Genomic DNA, 11,639 nt, shown 5'->3' with positions numbered 1-11,639 from the left:
TGGCATTTGTGGTTATTTTGGATGGGGTAGCAGTGGTTGGCCTGGTTGGTGGAGGGTGTTGTAAAATAAGGCAGAGTTTTCTGGATTTAAAAGTCAATAAATGGGGGGCATGAGGCTGGGAGGGAGGTGAGTAATTTGGCAATCCAGGTGGGAACACATGCCTCTACCTTCCTCTTCCACAAAATTTAGGTCTGGTTTACCTATCTCATTGTTCCTGTCCCTTATGTGTAGTTCCTGAAGTCCAGTGCAATATTTCTTTTTAGCTTTCTTTGCTAACATGTAGGTATTTATACACAGATATTTTAATGAAGTCCCCCCTCTTCACTCACTCAGCCTTTCCGCATGAGCGAGATGCTCCTTGATGATCTTCGTTGCCCTCTGCTGGGCTCCAGGTTTGGGGTGTTGAAGTCAGTAATAAATAGGGGGAGGAGTGGAACATTGAGGTGTCTGGGGGTGGTGAGGAGGGTAGAAATGGGGGTGGGAGTGTTAAAAATAGGTCAGAAACTGTTGTAAAGTAGTTGATAATTGTTAAGTATGCACTGTTGTAAAGGGGTTAAAAGGGTAGTTTTAAGAAATACGGTACTCAGGTGCAATATGGTACGCTGAGTAAAGTGCACCATCCTCCCAGCGGAACCAGCCAGCCTGGACAGAAGCGGGGCAAGCAAGGACCTTAAGCCTCCATAGAAATGAAGGATCCAAACAGAAACCAAGCCAAAGGGAAGAAAAAAAAAACCAAAACAAGCAAACAAAAAAAAACCAAACAAATAATAATAATAATAATAAAAAAACAGGATAAAAGGGGCATCTGCCCCAGTGAATTTGTGCCGCTCCACCTGGAACATCGGAGACATCGCTCCTCAGGAAGACCCAGCGCTGGCGCTGCCTGCTCCTCGATGGGAACGCTGCTGCTCGACCTGCGGCACCCCTCGTTCGAGGCCTTTCTTTTTACGATAATAAATGCTGCGGTCGGTTTTAGTACCGGGAGCGTGGCACACCAGGAGGACGGCGAGAAAGCGGAACCAAAAGGTGTCCGGGGGAGAGTAGTCTGAATTGGGTTATGGGGCAGCGCCCCACCTCACCCATTGGACTCAGCGCGCCGGCCGTGAGTCTGTCTCAAAGCACCGCGGGGCCACGAGCATCCGCCGGGGCCCGCGCAGGGACCGCCGCGGCTTCTCCTGCCCGGGCCGGCCCGCGCGGCGCCCCCCCTTGCTGGTGGCTCACCCGCCCGTCGCGGGCGGGGCCCTGCTGGGGCCGCGGGCGGCCCTTCCCTCAGACCTTCCCCGAGGCGGGCCGCGGGTGACGCGCACCCCGTGGGTGGCCTCGGCAGTGAGCTTCCCCCGGACGCTGCTCCGCGCGCTTCAGTGTCTATATAAAGGCTCGCCACAGCGCTTCTTCCAGCTTAGGGTGAGACGCTGGCTCTACCCAGCGTGCACTGCAGGATATGCTGATTTGGAGTCGCCCATTGGTCGGAAGGGGATGGGGCGTGTCTCGTGTGAGGGTAAAAGCGCAGGCGCATGGCGGGGCTCGGAGCCGCTGCCTGAGGGGCTGCGCGAGCTTTTGGGGCGGGCGGTGGGGCTGCAGCCTGCCCGCGACAGGCTGTGGATCTCCGGCTGAAGGACTGCGAGCCTAAAGCTTGCCTGGGCTGGGCTGTGGGGTGGGGAATCCCCTCGTGAAGGGATGTGGGGCTGTGGCCGCTCGTGGCGGACTGTGGGGTTCGTGCCCCGCTGATCCGAGCTGCGGTCCAAGCCCTGCTGGTAGCGGGCTGTTGGGTGGAGTGCAGGGCCCTGGGCAGCTCCAGGGGCGGGCTGGCGGGGCCAGCTCAGTGTGTGCGTGCTTTAACCACGGCCACAGTGCAGGCGCTGCTGGCTTTTAATATATCAGGGTATCAGGTAAACTCGGGGCACCTGCGTGGGGTGATCCAGGTGCTGTCACCTGGCTGTCCCTTCTTCCAGGGCCTGGCTAACTCCTGGGATACTGCCCTGGGGTGAGCCTGGCTAACTGCAGCGCACAATTCCAGTGGGTTTCCTGAGGATGGGTGCCTAATTCTGGGATTAGGAATTCTGGGATGTCCTCACTGCTCTGTGTCCTGCAGCTGTGCACCCACACACCTTCAGCTGGGCAGCTCTTTGGGTGGTCAGTATGTTGCTTTTTGGCCTGGCAGAGACTTTTTGCTGCCCTAAGGTCCTTTGAGTTGGTTTAGAGGGGTGTGAGTGTGCAAATCTCTCGCCTCAGGGCTTAGACATCCTGCTCTTCCAAGAGTGAACATGGTCTATCCTGTTGCTCAGGCAATCTCTTTTTCAGAGAAAAATTATAAATACAGGAGACTTCTTGCTTGTGGAAGTTGCAGATCTGGCGAATAACTGTAGAAATAAATCCTATGATTTTAGGTTTGCTGCTCAGGTTTTTGGTTTCTGATTCTGCACTTCATCCCCCTGAGGTTGTAAGGAGTCAAATAGCAAAACTTTTCTGAAGAAGAGTGTGCTGCAAATTCCCTTAGACTCACTGAGCAGCCATGCATGTGAAGTACAGGAGGTTCTTTGCTTGCCTGTTGCTCTCTTGATACCACGTTTGGACATTTGGAGATCAAGGCTCACAGAAGAGTTTAGAGGCTGAATCAGCCTTAACTGATGCACCTGTCTTGGGTATCAACATCAGTTAAAGAACTAAGAAAAGAGTCTGTGGCATCTTCCACCCAAGGTAGTCTCATTTTTGGTGAGGGGTGATTTTCCATTAGCTATTTCATTATTTATGTGGGAACATGGAAGTAGGGCAGCTGTCTGCTTGGATTAAGAGGGCTGAAGGAAGCTGATTTTTTTCCTGTGGGGCTTTGTTTTTTTTCAGAGGTTGGGAATATCACAAGGAACCTGTATATGTGGAAAGTTTGCCTGCGAGTTGCTTTCTTGTGGCCTCCCAGTGAACTCGAGGTAAACTGGGACTAAGACTCCCTTTTCCTTCTCCATCCTCTCCCGAGAGCAGTGGAAATGCATTAACATGATGCTAATTGTTAACGTGATGGATGGCAGCAATTAGGGTCCGTAATCCAATCTCTGCACGTGGAGTGCTGTACTGCAGCCTGGGAAAGCTCTCTGCTAAACACCCTGAGCTGGCATGCAGCATTCCAGGAAGCCCTGGGGTGCTCCTAAATGCTACTGCTCTTGGAGGGAGTTGTGTGTGTTCCCTGCACTGGGCTAACTGTGCCTGAAACAGCAGTTAAATTCAGATTTACAGCCCTGTTTTGCTGGCTGTTGCTTCCTCCATCAGCATCCCCCTGGTCAGGGTTGCTGAGGGGAGGCACTGCTGTGCCTGACATGGCAGTTTGGGCATCTCTGTCCCTGATGCTTCCAGTCCCATGTGGATCCCACTGGGCATGGCAAGGCCATGCTCATTTAGAGCTGTTATTTATTAAAAGAAGTGCTGGGTGATGACCCTGTCTGTCCCTTCAGCTCCTGGTGACATCAGTGATGCAGCTGGTCTTGTGAGGTCACTCGTTTCCTTTTGTTTAATGATCTGCTGGTGAAAACAGATCCATTGCTCTCTGGAGTGTCACTGGGACATGAATATTGATGAAACCTCGGTGGTCCTGGTGCTGTCACAGCGTGGAGGGCTCATTTGGAGCTGCCAGGCAGTGTGGGGAACTCTGCGATGGAGTGATAATAAAGTGTTGCTGAACTCTGCTCCGAGGTGCTGCTCAACATTTGGAACTTGCAGGCTCCTGGCACAGCAGCAAGAGGCTGGGCTGGTGTTGTCCAAAGCAGGGACACAGCACTGAGAGCATTAACAGGGGAGGGATTCATCCCTCAAACATCCATAGGGGTGCTGCAGGTGTGGGAGAGTTTGTTGGTTGCAGCTTCAGGTGGCAAATGGTTCAGTTAATGAACCTCATATTTTCCTAACCTGAATATTTTCCAAGGTGGAACTGGGGTGAGGGCAGATGCGATGCAGCATCTCTTGAAATGGTCATTTTGGGCTGTTGGTATGGAAATCGCTATAAGAAATGGAGTGTGGCTGTTATAGATACACAAAGGAAGAGCATGATTTTAAATTTGCAGACTGCATTACTCCAGGTGAGTCCCTTCCAGCTTCTGCTACCCTGTGTAGAAAAGTCAAGGTGACAACTGAGTTACAGTAAACAAAACAGATTTTTCTTTGAAAAATGAGGTATTTTACATGCTGATTTAGAATAGATCACGCAGTATGCTGTGCCTTTAAAAAGAGTATATTTAATATACATGCTTGAATGGCAGAGACAACCCCAGGTCTTGTTCTGAACCCTGATGTAGCTCCTGCAGTGAGAGCCCTGGGTCAAGATGTATGAATGGTTGGTTGGTGACCTTTATTTTCCTAACTGTGGAGAAGGATCTGCTTCACTCAGTGTAATGCAGATCTGACCTGTTTTTGCTTAGAGCACTATCTTCCCTTCCTGCCCTCAGGTGTTCTCTGTCTAGAGAGGTTGCAGGAGAGCCCTTCTGCAGGGATTTCTGCTGGATTGAGGCCATAGGATGCTGGTAATGGACACTAAAAGATGCACACTCTCCCTCAAAACCTTCATATAACAGTGCCTGTAGGAGCTGCCTCTTGCTGACTGGGTTTTTGCACCGTGTTATTTTGCTGTGCAGCCCCTTGCTACACTGAGGGACTGTACCAAACCCCTCTGATCAAACAGATTGCCTTTCTTACAGGTCCTGCCAGATGTGGCACAACTGAGTTAATTTAGTTTTTTTTTTTTTTTTTTAAAGTGGATATTGGCTTGTGTGATTTCCAAATCAATGGTCAGTGCCAGCTGTTGTGTCTTAGCAGTGTGGAAAACCTGCTGTAGTAGAAAGACTACCAGGCTGCCTTTGGAAAGGGTTCATATGGAAACAGATGCAGTTGGACTCGATAGTCTTAGAGGTCTTTTCCAACCTTAATGATTCCATAATTCATATTTCCTCATCTTTGCTAGGGCACATTGGAGATCCTCAGCCCTCTAAGGATTTTAGGAAAGACTGTCCCATTAAATCCCTTCAGAGCTTGTGCCCATGCACCAGTGTTTCTGGAGCATGATCCTTATGAATAAGAAGTAGGAGGGGCTGTGAACCCTGAGGGATCTGTGCCACTGCTCTTGGAGATTTAAGGGTCTGAATGGTACTGTGAGGATGTGGATTATATTCATGCTGGGGGGGAGGAAGAAAAAAAATTATTACGCTTTTGGCAGTATAGGTTAGAAGCATCACCTTTCCTGACATGTTTGTCTTGAGAGGAGATGGTATCCAGTGGTAGGGTGAAGAGAGGTTGCATGCTGTCTGGTGTTAATTACAAAGGGGAAACCACAGGAAAATCAAACAAAATTGAATCCCACTGCATTTGATATTCCCAGAGTTGAAGGCCTCAGTACGTCTCATTAGTTTAAAACCCCTGATGGAGAGAGCTCAGCTTCGAACGGGAAAATTGATATGACATTGAGACCTGGGAGAGGATTAGCTGCCTGCTTCAGAACTTGTCCAGAGGAGTCGAACATGCAAATGTTCCCAGAGAGCAGCTCCCTGCAAGAAGGATCCTGGATAATTAAGGCCCCTGGGACCACACAGTTGCAGTGAGGGAGAGATGAGGTCTGTATGTCTGAAAAGTCCTTCCACTGCATTCTCTCTCTGTGGGGGAAATAATGCCTGGGCAGTACAGACAAGCCCAAAGCTTTGTGTGCTTGACTGCTGGTGACAGAGATGATCTGTTCCACCTCAGTGGGATTTGCAGATGCTGGATTAGGATTGAGCGATGCAGGATACGGCATTCTTGGACTGATGATTTGCCTTATCTGGCAGAGATGTGTGTGGCTGAGATGTAAGGCTGGGTTTGGCCCACAGGTGACTTGAGCTTTTGTGGCAAAGAGTTTGGTTCCATTTTGCAACCCTGCAGCAATGCTGAAGGTGCAAACACACCTGGCTGCTACAAACCACTGTCTTTAGTGGTATGAAAATCACAACACCGAGGCAATGTGTATAGAAAGGTGTAACTGCTTTTCCAGGGCTTGAGCTGGTAAGAGGTGTTTGCTGGGGAATGCAGGCCATGGGATGATGCACTGTGCCTGTCAGTTTGTACCTGTGAGTCTTTGTTTTTGGCCCTGCTGGGTTTCCTGTTGTGATGAAGTGTTCTCTAACAGCCATATGTGGAGAGAGGATATTTCCCATTTTCTCCTGCAAACCCCAGCTGTGCTATGTGCGCTCTTAGGCAAGGTGCTAATGATGAAGAATCCGCGACTTGGCAGCACACCAGGGTTTTCAGCTTCTGAAAACAAAATGTGTTGGTGGACTGGCTGTGGTCTCTGTGGCAGGTGGAGCTTGCAGACCATACCAGCATCACTGTGCTTCTTGTGTACTCAGAGGGTTGTTTCTGGCTGGGACATTGCAGTCCTCAGGCAGGAGTATTGGAAAAGGGCTGGCGGGGCCCCCTTCTTCCAGCAGGCTGATGGAGGCTGTGGAAGCCTGCAGGAATCTGGCCATCAGCATCATGCCTCTTCTCTGGACAGAAACTCCTGCCCAAGTAGCCAGGAGGTGACAATCTGTACATCCCTCTGGCACAGCTTTCTCAGAGGGAAATCTTGTCTCTTGCTGAAGCAGTGACCTGAGGCAGGGATCCTCCTTAACCATCTTCTGCCTGTGCCTCTCTCTAGCCTGTTTAAAATAAACAGACCTTCAGATTCTCCACTGGAAGAGCAGCTCCAGGGAGGAGCCCCAGAGGGGAACACTTGTCCCAGCACAGGGCATTGCTCACGCTTGATGTTGCTGCTGGAGAAGATGTTGGCAAGAGCAAGGAGCCGTGCTTTATATAACTTGGTGTCACAGCTTCCATCTGAGGGTAGCCTAGGTCAGGACTCACCAGCTTGGGAAAAGCATCAACAAGGAGGACTTGAGACATGGATAAAATCACCCAAGAAGATGATTAGAAGGCAATTGTTGTTTCCTGCAGGGTAAGAAAATAATGGACTTCAGGTTTAAATCAAACAGTTTTACATTCTGTGGTGGGGAGGGGGGGGGGGGGGTGGAACTAATTCAGCCTTGGAAATGTGTTGTCCTGGGATGCTGCGGCGGCCAAAAAATATCATGAGCCTTTAAAATGGAACTTGGCAATTTCATGGCAGATAACTCTTGATGATGGGCCTAAACACAGCCCTGAAGCAATTTACAGCTTGAGAGTTTGTAAGTGCTGAGCTGCTAGGAGCTGGAGAATCATCCTGGGAAAGCACCTCCACCTTCTTTTCAGTTCTCACCATTAGCATCAAGCCCAATTCCTGTGAGAGACAGGAGGCTGAGCTAGAGGGACCTACAATCTCTTGCCTGATGGCTTTCAGGAGTGGACAAAGGGGTGGGTGAGTGACCCTATCACACATCATCTGAAGTGAGAGACTGGGATCAAAAGAGCCATTTTGGGTGTAACAATGGTGCTACATGTTCCTCAGTACAGGTAGATGCTTCAGCGTGGTGCCCACGCCTGCCTGTGCAGAAGTGGAAGCTGTGTTTAGGGAGTTGCTTGGTGATGGTTCTTCTGGGAAGCTTTAGAGAACCAAACAGTTAAGTACGTTTAATAAAAATGTATCAAAATTTGTAAACATATGTATCACATCTCTTTGATAATGAAGGAGCAGTTAATAAGTATTTGCAATCAATGTTCCTACCTGGAAGCTTTCTCTGAAAGCATTTCAGAGGCTGCTCAAACAACCCATTTATTTCTATCATTTTAACAACTTGTTTTCTCAAGGCAATTGAAATTACTTGCTCAAAGAGATGTTTCCCCTCCTCTCCACCTACGACATGCTCTATTTTACAAAACCTTGGCTCAGTCTCTGCATTCTGTCTGTTTCCTGAACGGCTGGGGAAGATCCTGAAACTGGTGCTGGCTGGGATCCTGCTCTGCTGGAGGTGTTGGCAGGGCAGGTGGGCAGCTTTGGGTGACAGTGATAAGCTGGGCTATAATCACTCACGTGGAATCCCTACCTAAAAACCAACTTATGTGGGAAGCCAGGAGCTGCCTTGATGCATGGCTTGGGTGTATGTGTGCACTAGAAATACTTGCACTGGCTGGAGGAGCATTGGTTTGGCAATGTGGGGAGCAGGGCACTTCTTTAGCTGTTCTTTAGAATAAAATGATGTGACATCCCACTGATGTGTTCTGAGGACTTGTAGTACAATTCTTAGTCATTTGACCTCTGTGCCTGGTGCTTTCAGCATCTTGATGAGCTGTTGTTGTGATATATGAAAACCATATTATCCTGGTTTTCCTCTGGCACAGAGGTCCAGGGCCCTACCTGCTGCTTCCAGGATCTGTGGGCATCATGTAGGTTTGAAGGACTTCTTTGGGCTGTTGGATTAGTGTTTCTTCCTCTTCATAGCAGTGTGTGTGAGTGGGTGGCTGGTTCCCAGAGCAAGGATGTGCCTTCTTTAAGACTGCAGGATTAGTTGGGGTTGGTGCGGGAGTAGTTTAGGTCTCCCAGCCTGGGCACATCCCAGGATGAAGCTTAAAAGGTTGGTGCTGAAAATGGGGATGACTCCTGCCTGTTACAGAAGGAACTTAATTTTGGCTAAGGAAAGATGACAGGTGATGAGTGAAAGCTTCAGCTTCCATGTTTCTTCCCCGCATACTTCTTGCAAGGATTTAATTTCTCAGGCTGTAGTGGTGCTTTGCCTTTCCCTGGGAAAATGGGAGACATGTGGTTCTGACATTCTCTTATTCCCTGGGGTTATTTCATGTCCTCTCTGGGGATGTGTTAGGACTCTGCTTTGTGAGATAACTAATAGGGCTGTCAGGCCCCTTGTCCCAAGAACCTGAGAAGACAAATAATCCAACATGTGTAGCCACCTTTGCAGGTCCTGAGGCCCCGGCAGGAGCCAGCAGGATGACGGATGGGCTGATGAGCGGCGCTGACACAACTGGGTCAGTGCCAATGTCAAAGGGGTGGAAGCCATGCCTCCTTCTCCCCTCTGCTTGGCACCCCAGCGCCTCTGGGCCAGACGGTGGCCACTTATCACCCCTTCCTTCAGTGCCTGCTGTAAGCTGGCAGCACCAGAGCCTTGTCTAGAAGAAAGACACGAGTCATGGTCCTAATGCTCTGCTGTGGAGCTGCCATCTGTCCTCTCCTTGGATGTCGCTGCCAGGGTAGCCTGGGAACATAACCCAGTGCTGAGGCTCTGTCAGGCAAACATCTGTTTGGACTGTGCTCTATGCCTCTGCCTTCCCAGCACACTGTGGTGCTGTGTTTCCCCAAAATGGTGAGCTTCATGTACCTGCAAATACAGATGTTTATATATAGCTTTCTTTTTTAGAATTCCAATGCTGTGCTCTGCATCTTAAAGCTGCTTTCCTTGCCCAGCCTCCTACAGCCTCTTCTCTCTCATCTGGAGCCAGCTTCTGTGCTGTAGGAAGGGTTACTTGTTTGGAGAGGACCTTGCAAATAATCTCATGAGTTTCTCCCTTTATGGATGGGTGAGGAAAATTTGGCAAAGTGGCTGCAAGTGAATCTTGTGAGCATTCTGGAGGGATGAGCTGAGAGCCCTGAGCCAGTCTCGCTGTGCAAAATCCATTAGCCACGAGCAGAGCTGCTTCTGGACTCGGCATTCAGTACCTGTTACGGCCTGAATTAGTCCCTAATTTCTGTCCCTTACAGTTAAAATTACTCAGACATTTCTTTTTGAGACAGGATATTGCTTCTGACTAAATACCCTAAAGCCATGGCTCTACTGACTATTAAATTGTTCTCAGGAATGCACTGATCCTCTTGTCTCCGGGTCAGTGTAGGCTGGTGCTGTCATCTGCATGCTGCTGGAAGAGGTACTTTGCTTTGCTGGAGGCAACCAAATACTGAGACACATTTGAGGACTCAATGGCTGCAGGTTTAATAAGATCAATACTACCTCTGCAAAAGATTATATGGTATACTAGGCAGCAAATAGAGCACTTCTGCTGGATTTGGAAACCATTTATTGAGTCTATTAGGGATAGTGAGGTAGAAGGGATATATCTGGAGTGAATTGCACAGCTGCAGTAGTTGAGACTCCCACATTAAGGGCTTTGCAGTCTATTAAATAATGGAATTAAAATCAAAATGAATGAGGAAGTTTTGTCCAAGAAGTCCTACCTGCAGCCACATCATCAGCCCAGAAGACGAGTGCTTGCTCCTGCATCCATTAGCCTTTGCTGCCTCCCTGAAGCCTTGAAAGATGTCAGGAAGAGGGGAGAGGCTTCTGTCAGGACAAAGAGCCAGCCAAGGTGGAAGCTCTGCACCCAGCAGGCTGTTGGCTCTTCCACCCACAGCTGGCAGGCCAAAAGTTGTTTTGTGCTGCGGAACATCCCTTGTGCTACACTGTGCTCTACAGCCAGGGTTAATGCTGCTGCCTAAGGTAGCCCATGGTGGGCTGGCTTGAGTTGAGGAGCAGCTTTTGGGAACTCTGTTGACCTTGTTTGAGCTGCCCTTGTGCTGCCATCGCCTCCTGCGGTGTGCCCTGGAATAATTAGCTCTAATCACACATGAGCAATGGCCTGCCTGGTCACCCTCTCTGCTCCTGGGGAGCACGGCAGGGCACCTGACTCCTGTCATTTCTCTGGTGCTCTGTCCGGTCTCATTTGAAATGCCTTGCAGGATGAATTACGGTGCTCTAAGGGAATCTGCAAAATGGGATCACAGGCCAATTGAATCCATCTGTAAAATGCGGGAGGATGATGTATCGCCCTATGGATGGATTCTGCTCAGCCCTTAATTTTTTTTTTAAATTTTATTTTAGTGCTCTTGGTGAGAGTGCTAACCAAGAAATGCTTGAGGACAACAAATGCTTGAGGAATGAGGAGCTGGATCAGGTCATGCTGACTTAAGGTGGGTGTTGCAGAAAGAGAAGTAGGGAAGCAAGGAGAGATTCACACTGATTCACCAGACTGCCCAGTCTGGTCCCTCTGAAAGCAGACTAATGTAAGGGAGTGTTTCATGGCATAAAATGTGCTGGTACAGGTTGGAAGTACCATCCATGGGAAGGCTTTAGGGACAAATAACAACCTGCCCAAGTCAATTAAAGCAGCTCCTAGTAGGAACTGTGCAGGTGCTGTGACCCACATGGATGTTGCAGGTACCCCAGAGCACCTCAGGGCACGAGGGCAGCTGCATGCAGCCCTCAGGATCTGATTTAGCAATTTCTGGCTGGCTGGCATGGCCATGCTCCCCTGGGAATGTGGCCAAGTTCACCCATCTTTGCCCTGATGTGGTTGGACTGCCAAGGAAGAAGTTAGCCCCCTTGCACTTTGGGTGGATTGAGGTTGGGCTGGTGTTACCGAGCTTCCTCCTCCTCCAGCTGGGATGCTCCAGCCATGGCCTGAGGGGGAAGGGAAATGAATTAAACCCATCTTCAGACACGTTTGTATTGATTCTGTCACTTTCTTGCTGCTTGCTGACAGGTGATGGATGGCTCATAATGCGACCGGCACAGTACATTACGTTTCCCATCCAGGGACTCCTAAATCATTTCAAATTTTCAAATTCCCTAATCAATATTTTATCAGTAGCAGAAGAAAGCGGAACAGACCCATTTCTCAAGAGGTAAAAGAATGAGTGTGTGTGGATGCGTGCCTGCACATACATAGGCATGGGAGTTTGGGTATTTATAATCACAACTAAGGCACCGTTA

General features: G+C 49.4%; 1 non-coding gene and 1 pseudogene across 2 annotated transcripts in view; one reads left to right on the top strand and one right to left on the bottom strand.

Annotated features, from left to right (window-relative positions):
* Positions 1-1,029: 1,029 nt before the first annotated feature.
* On the bottom strand, positions 1,030-1,342 carry LOC146766800 (Nuclear RNase P). The gene has a single exon (XR_014957149.1).
* Positions 1,343-2,485: 1,143 nt separating this feature from the next.
* The window catches only part of LOC146766799 (uncharacterized), a 115,636-nt pseudogene continuing 106,482 nt past the window's right edge, over positions 2,486-11,639 (top strand). Inside the window, exon 1 of the transcript XR_014956845.1 lies at positions 2,486-11,639. This exon is cut by the window's right edge and continues 19,578 nt beyond it. The product of XR_014956845.1 is annotated as an uncharacterized LOC146766799 (transcript).

This window comes from Lonchura striata, chromosome 8 (genome assembly GCF_050655825.1).
Source record: "Lonchura striata isolate lonStrDom1 chromosome 8, ASM5065582v1, whole genome shotgun sequence".
In the NCBI taxonomy this organism is placed as follows: domain Eukaryota; kingdom Metazoa; phylum Chordata; class Aves; order Passeriformes; family Estrildidae; genus Lonchura; species Lonchura striata.
This window is presented reverse-complemented; position numbering and strand designations above follow the sequence as displayed.